At 42.0% G+C, this 19,993-nt stretch overlaps 1 protein-coding gene across 2 annotated transcripts in view; it reads right to left on the bottom strand.

The window, feature by feature from the left end:
• Ncoa2 (nuclear receptor coactivator 2) overlaps nucleotides 1–19,993 on the bottom strand; it is a 319,923-nt gene that overhangs the window by 190,143 nt on the left and 109,787 nt on the right. For both annotated transcript variants that reach the window (XM_045142549.1, XM_004653297.2), the window contains exon 2: nucleotides 7,314–7,370. The gene's annotated coding sequence lies outside the window, so the exon portion shown is untranslated. The remainder of the gene's footprint in view (nucleotides 1–7,313; nucleotides 7,371–19,993) is intronic.

Here is a 19,993-nt window from a genome sequence, read left to right on the forward strand (position 1 = left end):
ATGTGGTGGTTTGAATGGAAGTCCCCTAATAGATTCAGGAGTTTACTGAAGCTTATAATTTAGATCTTCAGCTCCTTGGCTGGAGGAGGTGTCACTGGGTGGATCCTGGGGTCCAGCCCTAAGGTGTCTGTCTGTTACTGGGAGCAGATCTGAATTCCAGCAAAGACATACAGATTGCTTGAGCTCTGCCTGCGTTCCTGAGTGTGCCTGCTTGTGTTGGTGGTGGTTGCTTTTCTCTCTGCTTGGAAAGGGAGCCAACTACTGCCATTATGGAACTTCCCCTCTATCTATAAGCTTCAGTAAGTCCCTTCCTCCATAACTGTGCCTGATGCGGAGGTTCAGCCCAGCAACATGAGGCTGACTGTAACACTCCAGCAGTGAGCCTGGACAAGAAGGCTTGAGGGCCTCAGTGTCCACGGACAGCACTGGCGGGTCTGCACTGGCTTCCTGCTCATCCTTGTACTGGCATCAATGGGCCACTGTCCCAGTTTCCCAGTCCTTTCACAAAAACAACTGTGCTGGGATTCTGTGGTGCTAACATATAGCAAATTTCCAGTCCTTTGCGTTGAGACTATAAAACTTTCTAGTAAATAACTTCTACTTGTGAAACTTATGTAAATGCCAACAAAATTGCCCAAAAGCCAAAACTGTTCAGTATACGAAAATCCTCAAATTAATCAATTCTGCTTTCTAAGCAGTGGTGAAGACAATTCTCCAGTTACAGCACCACAAAGCAACTAAAAGTGCACCCTGTACAGTTAAAAGCTGGACTTCGGGCCTCTAAACTGTGTTGGACTCCTCTCTCAGGAACATTCGGCACCCTTACTACACGGTGCTCACTTCTTTTTTTCTCCCTTTTGCTTTTAATTTGGATGAGAAGCAAGAAGTGTAGGTGTGAGCAGGCCAAGAAGTGCATTTCCATTGATTCCAGACACCCATGCACCATTCATGAAATAGCAAACAACAGGTAAGCATCCTACTGCACTGAACTGAGTTAGAACCACGATTTGCAAAACTTACTATTCTTAGTTAAAATCACCACCTGTAAAGCTTACTATTGACTTCTGTGCTTCTTACTGTATGAAAGTCTCAAACTAGCAACAGAAATTATAGTAGAAGCACTTACATCAAACAGCAAAGAGTAACAGCAAAAAACAACAAAACCTGCCTAAATTTATGGATAATTTTATTGATAAATGCTTAATTTATTCCTTATATCTGGGTGTTGTGGACAGCTCAGAATAACTCGTATGGATTTGAACTTCAATTGTAAACTAAGATAAGCTTTACACAGGCAGCCTCCTTTAATTTGTTTTGTCTTACAGGGTTCTAGAAAGGTCAGCGGACTAAAACATCATTACTGTAAGTAAACCTAACATGTTCCTTTCAAGGGGAACGTAAACAACATCCTACTAAAGAGCCTACTAACTGAGTCAGGTGTGGAAGCCAGTGCCATGCTGCCAGTCTGCCACCCCACCCCGCCCCGCCCCCGGTGTACCAGGGCAGCCTAGGTAACAGAGTGAGAGCCCGTATGAATAATCAAAACAGCAACAACATGGCTGGAGAGATGGCCTACTGGTTAAGGTGCTTGCCTGCGAAGCCTAAGGATCCAGGTACGATTCCCCAATACCTATGTAAAGCCAGATGCACAAAGTAGTGCATGCATCCAGAGTTCCCTTGCAGTGGCTGGAGACCCTGGTATGTCCATTCTCTCCCCCACCCACTCTGCTTGCAAATAAATTAATTAATTTTAAAAAAATAGCACCAACAAAGTAACGCTACTCTCTGACCCAAGTCAATACCAAGTTGCGGACAGCTCCCATGGTGGCAGTGATGTGGCGTCCTGCTCTTCACAGCCTGAAGCTAGCAACCCCATCACCCTGGTAAGCAGCACAGGGGCATTTGAACTGAAGCCTAAGGACCATGACAGGAAGGCTGGGAGATCCTGCTTGGAGCCATGCACAGCCCACTCCCGTGCATGATGGCTCTCGCTGCTCGGAGGTGTGCTTCGCTGCTCTTTTCAGAGAAGACCTACTCTGCCAACATGGCCATACTTACTGAATATCACTTTCACTGGGCTTAATTTCCTGTGTTCTTAGTCCAGAATTTAAGTTAGCTACAAACATCAGGCCCTCCCACATTTCTGGCATAGGTATCAACAATGCACTGTGTTTGCTGAGACTATACACTCATCTATACCCTTAGAAACAAAAAGCCAACATTTGCCTGCAGGTGTGTGCCCCTAGTCAGGCACTGCCACGCTACCAACACACAGGGACAGAGACAGCACTGTTTCATCCCTACTGCTGTCCGAACTTCCACACACAGTAAGATTAAGACTTTGAGTAGGGTCAGTCATATAAATTCAGAAATCAATGCCTAGTTCTTTTCTTCAGAGACTGCAGTTGCAGCTCAGTGATAGAGTGTGCACTTGGCACTCAGATGCCAGCACTACACCTACACACACACACACACACACACACACACACACTTACACGTATAACCAGACACACCAAAAATTCAAAAGAAAAATATCAGATAAGTACACATGCAGCTAAACTTACACAGATGTTCCTTTCCCTGTTTAATAATTCCTAGTAATAATTCTCTATATTTTCCACAGCTCCTAGTACAGTAAAATACAAATAATGTCTCTCCCTGTTGAGAACGAGGGATGGAAAGGTGGAAGGATGGAGGATTAATGGATGGCTGCCTAAAGGAAAAGGAATGGGAAAGGAGAAAGGAAGATTATAGTGTTGAATGGATTTATTTTAGTGGAGAAAACTAAGTTAATCTTTTCATATTGCTGAAACCATAAGGAAAAAAGAAATACAGAAGAAAGGAGTAAAAGTAAAGTATTTACTTTACATAATAGTCTGTCACACAGTTTCCAAGTAATGGCTATGTCAACACCCATCAGAAGGTAAAAGACTGGAAGATGTGATGCAATGGTGGAGTGCGTTCCAAGCATGGGCAAGGCCTTGATTTCCACCTCCAGCATTACAGAAAATAGCAAGAAGAAAGAAAGGAAAACAAAATAAAATAAAAACAAAACAAAAAAAACCCTTCAACTTAGCAGTGAGCCTCTGTCATCCAGAGTTCATCATCCATTCTACATGTTCAGGGTGGCAGGGGTAATTCTGTGAGGTTAGGATATGAGTCAAAAACCCTCGCATTCCCCAGCACATGGATATCAGAATGAAATATCACAAAAGCACAGACACAAACAAGAGCATAATGTACCTAAAACAGGCTTAATCTTTGTGAAATTCTACACAATTCTCAGTTTTAATCAAGTGTCTAATAACAGATCTTCTCACATTTATGAACAAAGAAGGAATTCAAAAGTCCAACATGTATCAGTTGAATATACTTTCTACTGTGTCAGACAGTTTGGTCAAGTTTTCTATTATGCCTTGATAGGCTTAACATTATTTTTAGGTTTTATTCCCCCCCAGGTAAGGTTTCACTTTAGCTCAGGCTGACCTAGAATTTACTATGTAATCTCAGGGTGGCCTTGTATTCATGGCAATCCTCCTACCTCTGCCTCCCAAGTGCTGGGATTGAAGGCATGTGCCACCACGCCCATTTTTATTTTTAGTATTTAGCATTTGGTGCACAGCAGAGTTCATTGGTGCCATGTGGATACACTCTGCTGTAAAGTACAATAGAGACATTCCCTCCATGTGTCAGTATTGAAGAATAACTGGGCTGTGCCTAGCATGTGTGAATGGTTCTCAACCTGCCCTGCTTACCTGCCGCTTCCACCTCAAATCTTCCCGTAGAAGTAGAATAAATTTATAAATAAATCCAAAGGTCATATAAATTCACACATTGTAAACTCAACTTTCCATAGAAAATTAACATTTCAAGGCTTTATCATCAGGCAGATTTGTGTAACTATTGCTCCTGTTTGATTATCAATGCCAAGGAAATTTCACTAACTTTAAAAGCACTTGAAATGTGAGACTGGAGGGAAATACTGATTTTGCGATAGAGGAAGAATCACATTTGATCTGATAAATGATTTTTTTTCTTTAAATTCAAACTAAAGAATTTCCTGTCCCATACATTCAAATCTGGACTTTGCATTTACACTTGTAGATATAACCTCTTTAGAAAGTCTAAACAAATATAATCATGTTTTCAAATGAAGATTTGAAAAAATGCCTTCAAGAACATTTTACTCAAAATAGTATATAGCTAAAACTCACAGTATTTTTGCATAGTATGTCTATTCAGCTTTCAAAATGAACTAAGTAAGAGAAGCTAATGTTCTAATTCAACCTGCTGTGACCTACCCTCAAGACTAAATCAATTAATTTTTTAAATATTTGTTTATTTGTGCGTGGGGGGTGTACATACCAGGATCTTTTGCTGGTATAAATGATCACCAGATGCTTATACCACTAGCTGGATGTAGGTGGCTTGGGAATTGATCCCACGCCAACAGACTTTGCAAGGAAATATCTGTAACTGCTAAGCCATCTTCCTAACCCCTACACCAATTCATTTTTAAATATTAAACAAAATTTCGACAGAAATATAAATTTCCATGATTTAGGATATATAAGTAATTCAATATTCATTAGAGTTCATATGTAAATATATATGTACATATTATATATACATAAAAATTTAATGCAGGGGCCACCACATCTGACTCTTATTTCTTTTTATATTTGTTTGCTTATTGTTTAGTTAGTTCTCTTGTGTGTGTATTCCAGGGTCTCTTGCCACTATAAACAAATGCCAGATAAATGTGCTACTTTTTGCACTGAGTTTTACATGAGTGCTGAGACACTGAATCTGAGCCAGCAGGCTTTGTAAGTCAGCATCTTTAATCACTGAGCCATGTCGCTAGCCCTCACCTTTCAACTTAATGCATCTGTATCTTTGCTATTCTTTGCAGGAAAGGCCATTTCTCCCCTGAAGCACAGAGGCTACCTATAATCTAAAGTTTCTAGACCACAAGAAAGACAGGCTACCAATGCCTAACATAGCCAGTACACGATGAGAGAACAATGCAAGGGCTACGCCATGTCCCTGTCTCCCAAAAGTGAGTCTGAAATGGAAATTCCAAGTAGAATTTATATCACAAAGTATGCATGAATGTTCAAATAAGTCACCATGTTTCAGTTTGAAATGGAGATTATAGGTCAAAAGTTAAGGACAATTACTAAGTCCTAAGTAAAATAATGTCTGATTTTCAAATTAATTTTGAAGTCTTCAAATACGAATGATTTTTCATATCTTAAACACTTACTGCCACAAATGTGATTGTTACCAGGGCTCTTTACGCAGAAAATGCAGCCCAGTGGTTAAGAGCACGATCTTTGGAGTGGCAAACTGCCACTTAGTTGATATGACCTTGGAAAAGTCACTTAACCTCCATTTCTTTATCTGGTCTTCTAAAGATAACTGAAAACACTTATGACGTGATGCCTGACACAGCATAAGAAAGCAGTAAATAACCACTGCCGTGGGGGTCCGTGGAAGCTCTACAAATTGCACTCGTAAGAGACATGAATCAGAAATAGCTGTATACTCCCTAATATTTTATTTCGAAAACAAAAACACCTGAAGGTCATACTTAGTTCTGTTTATAAGTGACAAATCGCAGTGGTGGGAGAGGCAAATGTTGCAGGAAAGTGGGGCAGGTCAAATGGCAGAACAGGCCATGGTGGCACCCATCTTTAATCCCAGCACTCGGGAGGCAGAAGTAGAAGGACCGTGTGAGTTTGAGGCCACCCTGAGACTCCATAGTGAAGTCCTTGTCAGCCTGGGCTAGAATGAGACCTTACCTCGAAAATAAATAATTAAGAATAAAAGAAAAAAAACAGAGAAAACAAAAGGCAGAACCAGGGGTTCGGTCAGTAAAGCACTTGCCTCACAAGTGTTAAGACCCGAGTTCGATCCCCAGAACCCTTGCACTGAAAGCCAGGCGTGGCAGCACACACCTATCATCCCAGTGCTAGGGAGGAGACAGGACTTACTGGGCTCCAGGTCAGTGAGCGGCTCTGCCTCAGAAAGAGGCAGGAAGGGAACCTGAGAACAAACCCGAGGCTGCCTGCCGGCCTCTACACCTGTACGCACACCCGCACACATGTGAACCCACAAGCATTCGAACACGCATTCACTTCTGCCACACATGCACATGCTCCCCTACCCCACCAGAAAAGCAAGCCAAACAGAAACAACTGATACCCCATGGCACTTAAACAAAAGTGCCACAGCAGAGAGAAAATGTGCCGCAGTTACACAATGCAGCCAGCAGTAAGTAGGAGAAAAATTTGAACTTACTTGACTTTCAGAGGTTAAACCTGGACATCTTTCAGAATGCACAAAATATATCCAATGCTGATGTCCAGCAAGGAGGTAAGAAGTTGGCCCACCAAGATTTTTCTTTACATATTTGTAAGAACTTCTTTATAGTAAGGACAAAATAAATGCTGAACTATTCTATCCTGATTAAACATTTGCAAATAAAATATCCAACACAGGTAACTTTTCATAACATTTAAAGAGTCTTCAGCGCACTTATAATTATTTCATATCTAGAAAATAAGTGTATGGAACTATTTCTAATTTGTATTTGTAGATCGTGAGTTTAAAGATACTGAATCTAAATGCATTCTAGAAATGTATTATAATTACTTTAAACAGTCATTCATTCAGTCTTAACTGTAAAGCAGGCAGTATCCTAGGAGCAAAGGATGCTGTTTTGAACAAAAATGGTCTCAATGTTAGTAAAGCTTAGATTCTAGGAAGGAAAACTATAAATAAATAAGGGCATATCAAGTATTAACAAGTATTATGAAAATATAATCTGGGTTCTAAAGATAAGGAGTAACTGAGAAGCTATTTTAGACTGCTTCAGACAAAAAAAAAAGGCTAATTCTTTCCATTTTATAACACTTACCCCCCCCCCAAACCAAGGTTGAGATTTCCTGCCAAAATCTCTAGTAACTTATTTCCTACTCCTTCATGCCACTTTGGTAACAAATGATAAATATTACCACACAAGTATTTCACATCTAAAAATAAATATAAACATTTTGCCAAGTTAGGACCTTAAAATTTAATGACTTCATCAACTTTTCCCCAACGGAATCAGTTACCACCACTAAACACATAATTATTTTACTTTTAAATGTCATTTTAACATTTCCGCATACTATTTTATTCTGCTTTTATTTGTATTCATCCAAATCACTTATGCATTTCTAGTCTATAAACAGGATAATTTAGAAATACTTGATCTTACTCCTATTCAACATATCCCAACTGAAAGGGTTCAAGTGTTAACTCACCTGTGTCTGTACACAGTGCAGAAGATCTATAAATCTGTAGCCAAATCCAAGAGAAATCTGCAACATAATAAACAGATAAATATGATTAGTAAATCCTGCAGAAGCATGTTAGACTCCTCAGAGCAGATTTGAATTTTACACCCAATATACAACTAATGCTTGTTAGTGCCCTCGGGGCCCAGGTACTACCCATTACTGACAGCTCTCTGTTAAACTGCACGATGTCAAGAGCGGACTGGCTGCGTGAAGTCCATGTATAGAAGCAGTGCAAAGCGTATAGGGCAATGTTTCCCTGAGAATGACAGGGGCTTACATAAAGGCTGTAAGTTCCATTGTGACACTTGATGTGCTATCCAATGGCTAGCTGTCCCCACCAGGCTGGGAGCCAGTCACAAGGGTCACGTTTCCACTCTGGAGTCCCAGGGCCAGCATAGAGCCTAGCATACCGTAACATGCAGTATATTTGCTGAGTAAATAAAGTTCACATGATGATCTAATGCAACATGGTTTGCAGTTTGAACTGAAAGGCCTAACATTACTAAAATAAAAGACAGCAGCTAATTCAAGAAAGTATAAAGATGACTGAGTTGTAATCTGAAGAAAAGCTTGCCAGAGTGACAATGATGCTATGTAGGGCAGGCCCAGTAATTTGCGAGAGAAAGGGCGCATGGGAAAGGGCGCCGCACACACCCCTGACGGTTTCTTTGGGGTCTGGCTCTGAGAACAAAGAGCTCCAGCGCTAGCAGCCCGCGGCCTTTTCTCTCTCCCTCACACCGCACCTCGCAAGTCTGCTTCCAGATGCACAGTGAGAAATATGAAGACAGGAAATACATGCTTGTGACCTTCCAAATCATTAATGATTACTGTTGTCAGTTATTTTACGGAGACAAGAAAAACTGAGTGATTGCTACTAGTAATGGGGCAGAAACAGCTTTAAACAACTAGATTTCCCTTCAAGGAATGGGTGTACAAGTGAGCCCTAGAGTTTCTTTTCCTTCAGATAACATTAATCAGTAACAATCTATGCTTCAGATTTGTTATCAAACTTAAAACTGTTCATTCTTCTGTACAGAATGGAACCTCATGGGAAAGTTAATACTGATGTAATATTTAAATTATTATTGTCCTAGGATAGTGGCAACATCTAACTTCATAATCTACAATGTCTAAAGAAAAGAAAAGTTGACAAAGAGGTATTTTGATCTTTACCAGGTCCTAAGCAATCCTGAAATTATCATAAGCAATACAGTGCAACTAGGGCATCCAAAATACTTCATGAAAAGTCGAAGAAATTTGTATGCAAATGAGTTATTGCAATAAAATGACTGAGTTTAAGTGGCAGTCGGTGACCAGTACACAATAAACCTGAGGAATCCTCAATCCCTCTAGCACTACAGAGGAAGGTTTAAAACTACTCGGAAACGTACATAAGCCAACAGTAATGTCATAATGAGAGCTAACTGCTCAAGGACTCCACACATGCAACAACAACCAGGGGCTAAATCCTATGACACTGGCAGGAGTATCAAACCTCCATAGCAGTCAGTCGGTAAGCTTTATTAATACGCCATTATAAGAACATGAAATAGGGCTGACAGCGGTTAAGGCGTTTGCCTGCAAAGCCAAAGGACCCAGGTTCGATTCCCCAGGACCCACGTTAGCCAGATGCACAAGGGGGCACATGCGTGTGGCGTTCGTTTGCAGTGGCTGGAAGCCCTGGCGCACCCATACTCTCCCTTTCCCTCTCTCCCTCCCTCTTTCTCTCTGTCAAATAAATAAATAAATAAATAAATAAATAAATAAAATATTTAGAAAAATATTTTTAAAAACATTAAATAAAATAAAATATCAATGCATCCAGGTGTAAAAAAAGACCAATACATTTCCAAATATCCACAGCATAAGATAGTTTATGTATGCTTTAAACAAGCAGAATTAGTAAAATATAAACATAGATTTATGAACTTTTTTAAAATATTTTTTAAAGATTTATTTATTAGAGGCAGAGAGAGAAAGAGAGAGAGAGAGAGAGAGAGAGGATGTGCGCCAGGGCCTCCAGCGACTGCAAAGGAACTCCAGACGCATGTGCCCCCTTGTGCACCTGGCTTACATGGGACCTGGAGACTCGAACCTGGGTCCTTAGGCTTTGCAGGCATGTGCCTTAACCACTAAGCCATCTCTCCAGCCCTTAAGAACTGTTTTATAAGTTACTTAAAATGCTAATAACAGGTACAAGTCATAAAAGCTCTGTGAAAAACAAACATCCCGCCCTTTCCCCATCCATCCTGAGAGTTTTCAGAGCCTGTCTTAGAGTGTGGTGTTCCAAGGGAAGTAGAGAAGAAGATTGGCATGAGCTCAGCAGAGGGTCAGGAGAAAAGACAGAGACCTTGGAAGAAGGGAAGAGGAGATGTAGCATAGTCTCTCTCTCTTCAGTAGCAGGCCTAAGAAGGTACACTCCTTTGCATGAAGCAATAGGGAACTGACAGAAGCAGAGTGCAATAGGTGAAAGAACTCAGGGCTTCACACCCTCAGACAGACTGGGTTTCAAATCCCGACTTTACCATACAAAGACTGCTGCTATGGGCACTATTACCATTAACTTACACAGGAAACCTTGTATGAAATGAAAATAATAATATCTTCTTTGTGTCAATGTAAAAATATAAAATAATTATATATGTATGTATGTATGTATGTATGTATGTGGCACCTGATACAAAGTAGGCATTAAAACTATGGCCCTATGGGCTGGAGAGATGGCTTTGCAATTAAGTGCTTGCCTATGAACTAAGAACTCATGTTGGAATCTCTAGGTCCCATGTAGCCAGATGCAGTGACACAAGCATACAATGTTGCATGTGCCACAAGGGGGCATAAGCATATGGAGTTCATTAGCTACAGTCCTATTTTGATTTGGTAGTGCACATCTTTAATCTCAATACTGAGGAATCAGAGGTAGAAAGAAGGATCACTGTGAGTTCAAGACCACCCTGAGACTACATAGTAAATTCCAAATTCAACCTGGGCTAGATTAAGACCTTAACACTAAAATTAAAAAAAAAAAAAATGGTGGTACAAACTATGGTCCCATTAAACAATGCTGGCAGTGAAAGATGATTTGTTAAAGAAAGCAAAAACTTCTGGCTCACACAATCTCTGGTGTGTCTGTATACTTTCAACTTTTCTTAACTCTCCTAAGTGATGCAGGACATGGAGACTGCTACCCAAGTTTTGAACCAGGACTACTTGAAAACTGTATCACCAGCTAAACAAGCCATGCTACCTACTTCAAACTTACTCTGAAGTAACCGTCTGTAGGACAAGGGAGTGCTGAGTAGTAGGATAAGCAACGCAACAAAACAGAGTCCGGAAACTGATCTCTGCATCCATCTAGATTAAACGAAGGAGGCCAGGGTAGTGACGAGGAAAGGACATGGAAAGACATGCACATGTGGAGAGGGAAGACCCTTCATCTTTACTCGCACCACGCGCAGAGAATGGTCCCAGCAGAAATGGACCGTTAGCTAATGTGAGAACTAAAACGTTTTGGGGAAGTAGCTGTAGGGAAACACATGGCTCAGCGTGCCTGGCGCTCTGGGGTCAGTCCCCAGCATCGGACACACGGAGGCCGGGGGCAACCATGTACTTGGAATCAGTGGTATTAGGCATGACAACAGGAAAACAAATCAACCTCAAAATGTAGAATTTCTGCTCCACAAGAACCCATCTTTTAAAGATCCTTTCCTTTTTTTAAGAGAAAGAGAGAGACAGACAGACAATTGGTGTGCCAGGGCCTCAGCTACTGTAATTGAAATCCAGATGCTTGTACCACCTAGTAGGCATGTGCAACCTTGCACTTGCCTCACCTTTATGCATTTGGCTTATGTGGGATCTGGAGAGAGTCAAGCACAAGTCCTTAAGCTTCACAGGCAAGCACCTTAACCACTAAGCCACATCTCTAGTCCTAAAGATCTCGTTTTTAAGTAAGAGCGTAGCCCACAATTGAAAATATTTATAAAGTTATATAATAACGAACATATATGTCATATATGAAGAGCTAAACAATTACCTAATAAAGGGTTTCTATGCAGAATACATAAAGAGCTATCATTCACCAGTAAGACAAATAACTAATTTAAGAAAATAATAAGAAAACACTTGGCAGTTTGTTGTTCTAGCTTTAGTCTTAGAAGAACTCCAAGGCCAGGCCCACATGATAAAGGATTGGTTGCTAGCCTGAGGCAGCTATTAGGAAGTGGTGGAACCTCAAGGAGGGCCAAGTGAGAAGATGCAAGTCACTGAGGTATGCACTTAGATACTGGAATCAGACCCTTCATCTCTCTTGAGATGCCATGAGGTAATATGGATCTATGCCTGAGCTCATATAACCCTCATAATGTTCTGTCTGTCACACCACAAACCCAAAAACAACAAAGCTAAGTGAGCATGGACTAAAACCTCTGAAACTGTAAGTTAAATAAATCTTTCCTCCTCCTAAGTGTTGACCTCAGGTATTTTGACAGAGAAATCTAATACACTTGCCACAGCAGACACACAATGGGAAAAATAGAGGAAAAGAATATTCAATCATTAGTCACTAGGAAAGTAGAAATTAAGAACACAATGAATTCAGATGTTGAGAATGGCAGGGAGAAAGTAAACCCATATACCCACAGCTAGTAGGGAAACACAAGGCCACCGCTTATGATGTGAGAAGTAGCTTAGATGTGTCTTTTCCCCCTGTGCTTTCACCTCTTAGAGAAGTCCACACAAGCATTGCACGTGGACGGTCATACGATTATGTCCACACAAGCACTGCACGTGGACGGTCACACGGTTATGTCCACACAAGCACTGCACGTGGACGGTCACACGGTTATGTCCACACAAGCATTGCACGTGGACGGTCACACGGTTATGTCCACACAAGCACTGCACATGGACTGTCATACGGTTATGTCCACACAAGCACTGCACATGGACGGTCATACGGTTATGTCCACACAAGCACTGCACATGGACTGTCATACGGTTATGTCCACACAAGCACTGCACATGGACGGTCACACGGTTATGTCCACACAAGCACTGCACATGGACTGTCATATGGTTATGTCCACACAAGCACTGCACGTGGACGGTCACACGGTTATGTCCACACAAGCACTGCACGTGGACGGTCATACGGTTATGTCCACACAAGCACTGCACGTGGACGGTCACACGGTTATGTCCACACAAGCACTGCACGTGGACGGTCACACGGTTATGTCCACACAAGCACTGCACGTGGACGGTCATACGGTTATGTCCACACAAGCACTGCATGTAGCATTTATTGCCCACAGAGCCCCAAAGCAGATAAATGCAAACTGGAGGAAGAATTGCATAGAGTATACATCCCTACAATAGAGTGCTGTTCAACAATGAAAAGGAAGGAATTACTGACATATGCAGCAATGTTCCAGAACCTCACAGGTGTAGTAAATGAAAGCCAGCCACAAAGACAATACTGTAATTACATCTGAAATATCCAGAAAATGTGAAAGTATAAGAAGGTAAGACAATGTTTTGTAGCTCAGAGAAGTGCAGAGTGAATGAAAATGAGCACAACAGCTGGGTGTGGTGGCACACACCTTTAATCCCAGCACTCAGGAGGGAGGCAGAGGTAGGAGGATCACTATGAGATCGAGGCCAGCCTGAGACTACATAGTGAATTCCAGGTCAGCCTGGGCTACAGTGAAACCCCACTAAGGAAAGGAAAGGAAAAAAAAGGAAAGGGGAAGTAGAGGAGAAGAGGAGGGGGAGGGGAAGAAGAAGAGGAAAGGAAAGCAAAGGGATGGAGGGAGGGATGGAAGGAGGGGAAGAAAGGAAGGGAGGAAGAGAGAAAGAAGAAAGATAAAAGAGGAAAGAAGGAAGAAAGAGGCACAATAAAACATTTGTGAGAAACAGAAATGTTCCCAAACTGGACTATGGTGTATAGGGTTAAGAATAGGAATTAAGAGACAAAATACATAAAACCTCAGAAAGTTCACTAAAGCTTCTATTTTAGTACACTTAAAATGAGTGCATTTTACAGTACTCAAGTTGTATCTCAACTTTTAGAAAGCTGAGGTTGAATGACGCTTACAGGTAACCTCTAGTCTCTACAGGTGCAGCACCTCTTGTCTGTGCTCTTTCTGCCCATAGGATAGCCAAGTGCTCTGCGTGAGTGGAGGCAGCGAAGGGGAAGGAGGTTCTAGTGGGGAAAGGTGGCATGAGCTTGTGCCAAGTGCAGCATCAACTGGCAGGTTGAATACATAGCAAAACTTTGAGGCCAAAAGCCAGGACTGAGCCAGTGTTGTAGGCGAAGGCTGCTGGTGGCATGTGGCATGTGCCAATGGAGGAGGGGCATGGGCAACTAAGCTCAGTATGTCCATGGTTAGCACACAGTGTGAAAGAGCTCAAGAAAGCAGCAAAGTAAACTGGGAAGAAAATGAAGTGACAGCATCAGTAGCTATCTTATTTGATGCTTGTTCTGAGAGCACTGGACAGGGCCTCACAGCCTGTCCTGATTCCCCACACAGCACCCTCAGAGACAGAGATGATCACATGTCTACCTGAGAAGGCTCAGGACCCCGAAAACCTGCCCCAATCCAATCTGACCACAGACAAACCTGCTAGGTGGTCACTGTCATTGTTTTGATGCTGCGATCATTTCTACTAGCCTGTCTTGGAAAATGTAGAAATGTAGTACCCCTGAAAACTGCTCTTCACGGTCTCAGGTCCAGTCCCAACATGGACAGCAAAAGCACACTGCCTCCATCCTGCCCCAACTCTACCCTGAGTATACTGTAAACGTATCCATGGAATCGTTATTTCCCCTAGGTCCAAATGTGGCCTCACAATTTTCTCAATCAAAGTTGCCACCAACCAAAGGATATAGCTCAGTGAAATCCATGAATGGAAGTATGTTGGCCAACCTCAAACAGCTGACTGGACTGGTGATGGACAACTGAGCAGATGGAACATGCTGTTGGAAAGAGATGACTGGCCAGAGGAAGTGGCAAGCACCACCCTTCATGTTGCCACACGGGATCTAGGGCTGGCCTCCTGTTCCTCAGCCATGCCAGCTGGCAGAAATGCAGAGGATACACAGGGACAACCAGACAAGGCTGCAGAAGTACACATCAAACTCTTTGAAATGCTTTAACAGCTCCAGACACAACATGAGTATATGCTCACAGCCTATATCTCCAATGTGAAAGTGATACAGTAATTGATTTTCCTTGTTTGTTGTTTAAAAACACAAAAATTTTCACTCAAACATAAAAAAACACACCTTCAACTCAGCATGTTTCAAAATCACTTAACCTTAAGACAAAAATCACATCATTGGGGCTGGAGAGATGGCTTAGTGGTTAAGTGCTTGCCTACAAAGCCTAAGGATCCCAGTTCTAGGCCCGACTCCCCAGGACCCACGTAAGCCAGATGCACAAGGTAGCACATGCATCTGGAGTTCGGTTGCAATGGCTGGAGACCCTCATGTGCCCATTCTCTCTCTCTCTGCCTCTTTCTCTCTCTGTCTGCCTGTCACTCTCAAATAAATAAATAAAAATAAGCAATTTTTTTTAAATCACACCTTTAAGACTCCACTAAGAAAACTATTTCAGATTGTTACACAGAATATATTTTTGTATATAGAGACTGTATTTAATAGAAATATACCCTAAAATGTAGCTTTAGTATAACTTTTACTGATCTAATAGAAAAATCCAGGGTTAGGGCTGGGGAGACTACTCGGCTGTTAAAGGTACCTGCCAAGCTGAGTTGAATCCTTCTCAGAGCCCATGTAAAAGCCAGATGCAATGTGTAATCCCAATGCACCTAAAGCAATGGGAGACAGAGACAGGAGAATCCAGATACTGCAAGAGAAACCCTGTCTCAAAGAAAGGTGGAAAGAGAAGAGAACCAGTCTGAGGTTGTCCACAGCATGTGCACACCCATACCTCTACACATATATTTATGCACACAAATAATAAAGAAAAATCCAGTCTTGCATTATCAGACATAATCATGTGATAAAGCTGGGGAAGCAGCTCAGAGACACTTGTTTAGCACAGGCTAGCGAGATGGCTCAGTGGATAAAACACTTCCCATACCAAAGTTCAGATCCCAGAACACATGTAGCCAGACACTGGGGCAGCAAGGTCTGAAAAAGCCCAGCCCACTTATGGTGAGAGGGAGGCAGAGACAGAGAATCACTAGGAAGTCTGTAAGCCAGCTATCCTGACAAATGTAACGGTGACCAGAAACCTTATTTCAAACAAGGTGGACGGTGAAAACTGATAGCCCATGTCCTCTGGCCACCACATCCACGTGGCACTCACACATGAACAGACATTATACATCATACACACGTACACAAAAAAAATACAGTCAACAATGAATCCTGGGTGAGCAAGGGATAACTTGACTGTGCTAAGAATTTAGGTTATGGGTCACTTAAGAGTAAATCATAAGCAAACTGGTTACCTTCTACATACACTTCAAATCAGCTCACTCTTTCCTTCTTTGAAGCGTTATCCCTCCACTGAAGAGAATGTCTCTTTAACTAGTGGAAATGTTTAAGGAGTAATTCTCATTTCTCTAAAGTCTTTCATAAAGAAGCTCAGCATTATCATGCCACATCCTCCCTAAAATAACATGTAGCCCTTATAAATCATGGATAAACAGCAGCTACCCTTCTAATTATCTTCTCCAACTATTCACTACATACATATACATATATATGGCTTAATTCACTCAGAGAAATCTGTAGTTACCTAAAACTGGTGTTTTTTAAAAAAAAAAATCTTTGTTGTTATTTTCATTCAAGCTAATAAAATGTTTTAGAAAATACAAATGGTCTTAAGTCAGGATTCTGATTTGTAATGTAGTAACTTTTCAACTACACTAAATGTTTAAAGTTCTAAGGGCCTACTTAAAAGAGTATGTAGGAGCCAGATGTGGTGGCACACACCTTTAATCCCACACTCAGGGGGCAGAAGTAGGAGGATCGCCATTGAGTTTGAGGCCACCCTGAGACTACATAGTGAATTCCAGGTCAGCCTGGGCTAGAGTGAGACCCTAGCTCAAAGAAAGAAAAAAAATCATGTAGAAAAGGACAGATCATCTGTTTGAAAGTTCTTAAGCACAATTTAGCATGTAGGCTACAGTGAAAATAAACTCAACACTTTATCTATAGATCTTATAACAGCCATTCTTCTCAATCATAGCTTCATTACTGTGTTGTTCTGACCACAGCAGGAAAAGCTAACAGTAAACTTCCCCACCCGAGGAGACCAAACTCTGGACGCATGCGTGTTTAGGTAATCTACTACTGAGGCACATCCTCAAGCCCCGAATCCCCTTTTTGAGACTGGTCTCTGACTTTCCATCCTTCTGCCTCAGCCACCTGTGGAGCCAGAACTACAGGCACACACCACTAGTCATGGCAAAAGCCTGGCACGCTTGCCTAATGACAGATCTACCTGTAGTTAGATGCTCAGGATTCACTCCTAAAAAGGGCGTAAAGGTGCTAAGTTTGAAGTGTGACTTGGAACAAAGAGAAGGTAACACTTAAACTCACAGAAATGCTTAAGATCTTCTAAGCCTGAGACGGAAGCAGAGAGCCAGCAGCCTGAACTGAAGCTGACAAACTCCCACACGGCAGACCATGTAGAAATGAACCTGGCTAAGACAAAGGAACACAGAGAGCAGACAAGAAAGCAGCAATCAAGGGCGACAGACGCGAGATCATTCAGTGTGCTGTGTACTAATGCTTCTATTTCATCTGGTCGCCAAAAGTTACTGATCCCTACAGGTGACTTTCCTCGGAAAGAAGAGAGATACCAAAGAGACTGTACAAGGCGGAATGGCTGACAAGTGATCAGGAAATGAGGATATGGAGTCAGCGTGTGCAAATGACCATCATGACCTTATGCTAAAATTTATCATCTTCTCCAGAGAGCAAGGTTTCAGCCATCTTGGAGTGAGGCAGCCGGCCACTGGCGGCTCTGGGAGGTCTGATCGATGCTGCTACAGAGGGCCTGGGGCTTTAATTAGGTTACTGGGCAAAAAGGCTCACACAACAATCTAGCAGAATCATAGTACAGGAAAAGGAAAATAATATTATTGGGTGGAAAGTCATCTCTCTGAAACAGAAGTAAGTTAAGTCCATACTGGGATGGAGGCATGCCATACAGATGCCAGACCCAACTGACCCCTAAAATAAGAAGGCCCCAAGGGCTGAAGAGATGGCTTAGCGGTTAAGGTGTTTGCCTGCAAAGCCAAAGGATCCCGGTTTGATTCTCCAGAACCCATGTAAGCCAGACGCACAAGGGGGTGTATACCTCTGGAGTTCGTTTGCAATGGCTGGAGGCCTTGGTGTGCCCATTGTCTCTCTCTAAATAAATAAAGTATATTAAAAAAAAAAAGAAGGCCCCAAAACAACCCAGTAGAAGTTTCGCTGTCATGACCTCAATAAGGTGGATAATTTTAGATGATAAACTTTCCTCATAAATTCACTTTCTCCCTAGGTTTTACTCCCTAATTATTGTTGAAATTAATCACACTGACAAAAAAAAATGAACCTATTACCCTTTCTTTTATATTCTTCAGGATAAAGCAGGCAAGCCTATAAAATGCTTGAAGACTGTAGCACATGCATAAAACCTTTAGACAATGAGGTGGTAAGAGAGTTGGAAAAAGTAGCATCCATCTTTGTGATCTATGTACACAGCACAGGGTCCGTCTATAGCTCCCAACATCTATCTACATGCTCTCAGCACCAGCCTCACTGCAATCAGCGGTCACCCGGCTACCAAGGATCCCTTGGCTAAATGACTATCACTGTCAAGCCCACCTCCTCTGGAGAAACCACTCTTAGCCAAAGCATATGCCCACATTGACAATGATCCTGTCAACATAATAAAGGGAAGACTCATACAACACACATACACGTACACATATACACACCCATGGTGTATAGGAGGGTAGGATCAAGAAGGGTGTCACCATGCAAGGAGGGATGTGATGCAACACCAGTGTTGTAACTTAAGACTATATGCCATGTTTTTGGTATCTGTTTCACTTAGCATAATGTCCTCCCATTCCAGAGCTGCTGTCAGAATGGCAAGACTTCATATTCTGGTATGCCTCACATTCTACGCTATCTATGTACTGCATTTTCCATATCTGTTTCTATGAATCTAGGAAGAAATAAATCCAAAATCTTGATTCAAACTACCAGATTTTAGCCAACTACTGCTCAACCTCCCCATTCTAGTTGGGTTAATTATATACACAAAAAGCCTTGAGATAGGCTTGTAACTCAGCTGTGATTCTAGAATTAACAGATAAAATACCTAACAATAAAATAGGAAACGTTTGCCAGAATTTTCTTGGCCAGGGAGGCCCCAAATGCCCCCCAAACATTACAGGATTTGGCCAAGATTCGTGGCTGCCCACCACAACTAGACAATAAGACACTATTGTTGAACACTTCACATGTCTGGATTGCAGACACTGAGAAATCGAGCTGGAGCTGACCTGGAAGCCTCCTCCCTGTTGACTAGCTGTCAGGATGCTAAAAAGAGCTTCCTTGTTGGGGAGGAGAAGTCATCAACAGTGTTAACAAGCAGTGGACCCTGCAAGCTCTATGGCTGGCCAGCCAGACCAAATGGACCAACCAACTGGTACAACAGTGTCATATCTGTTATGGGGAAAACCAACTTTTTGGCCTTGAAGCCCACACCATTGGATGGAATTTCTACCTGGAACTGAAAACCTAATCAAAAGCCTATCGCTTGGAAGGTCATAAGCCCTAGCAGGGAACTACTACTACTGTCTGGCTAAATGGATATGTGATGCTCACCAAACTGCTCTCTAAATACTCATGTTTATGTTCATATATTAAAACTACTCTCACTTTTGGTTAGAGAAGCTTCTCTTTTCAGGTGGCAATGCCCAGTGGGGTAATTCAAAACTCACCAAAGTGCTGAGAAGTAACAGAGGAGTGTTCAACACTAAATGAGACATCTCTATCATGCCCTCCAAGGCCCAGGGACCATAGCAGAAGAGGGGAAGAAAGAATGTAAGAGCCAAAGGAAGGGGAGGAGTGCTTACAATACTGTCTTCCAGACACAAAGAGGTCTTAATGTTCATAACTGCACAGTGGCTAACAATACCCCACACAACACCTGCATAGTAAGAGGGGGAAATTGATGACATCAAAACATAAGAGAGACTTGTTAGAAAGAAGGAATTCAGTGGAAGAGAGATTTGGAAGGGAGAAAAGGAAAGTTGGTAGGAGGGGGGTATGATCATGGTATACTGTTTATATTTATGAACGTGGTCAACTAGAATTTTTCTTTAACTGGAAAGGTTTGAACATGATAGGCAAAAATAGAAAGCTCAGAGCACAGGAGCTGCTTGTCCTCTCACCTGTGCGCCTTCTTCTGAACAGACACGTGATGACCAAGAGCAGGCTGATGGAGCAGAGCATGGAGGTCAACAGTGAGTGCAGTGCACAATGAGAAGGGCACGTCAACTGGCATATCCACAGCCTTAAGTACTCTCAAGTATATGATTAATTAATTAACCATGCTTATCTTGCAGTGCTGCAGAATGTTAGAATTTATTCTTCCACCCGGCTACAC

Source organism: Jaculus jaculus, chromosome 2 (assembly GCF_020740685.1).
Source record: "Jaculus jaculus isolate mJacJac1 chromosome 2, mJacJac1.mat.Y.cur, whole genome shotgun sequence".
NCBI classification, from domain to species: domain Eukaryota; kingdom Metazoa; phylum Chordata; class Mammalia; order Rodentia; family Dipodidae; genus Jaculus; species Jaculus jaculus.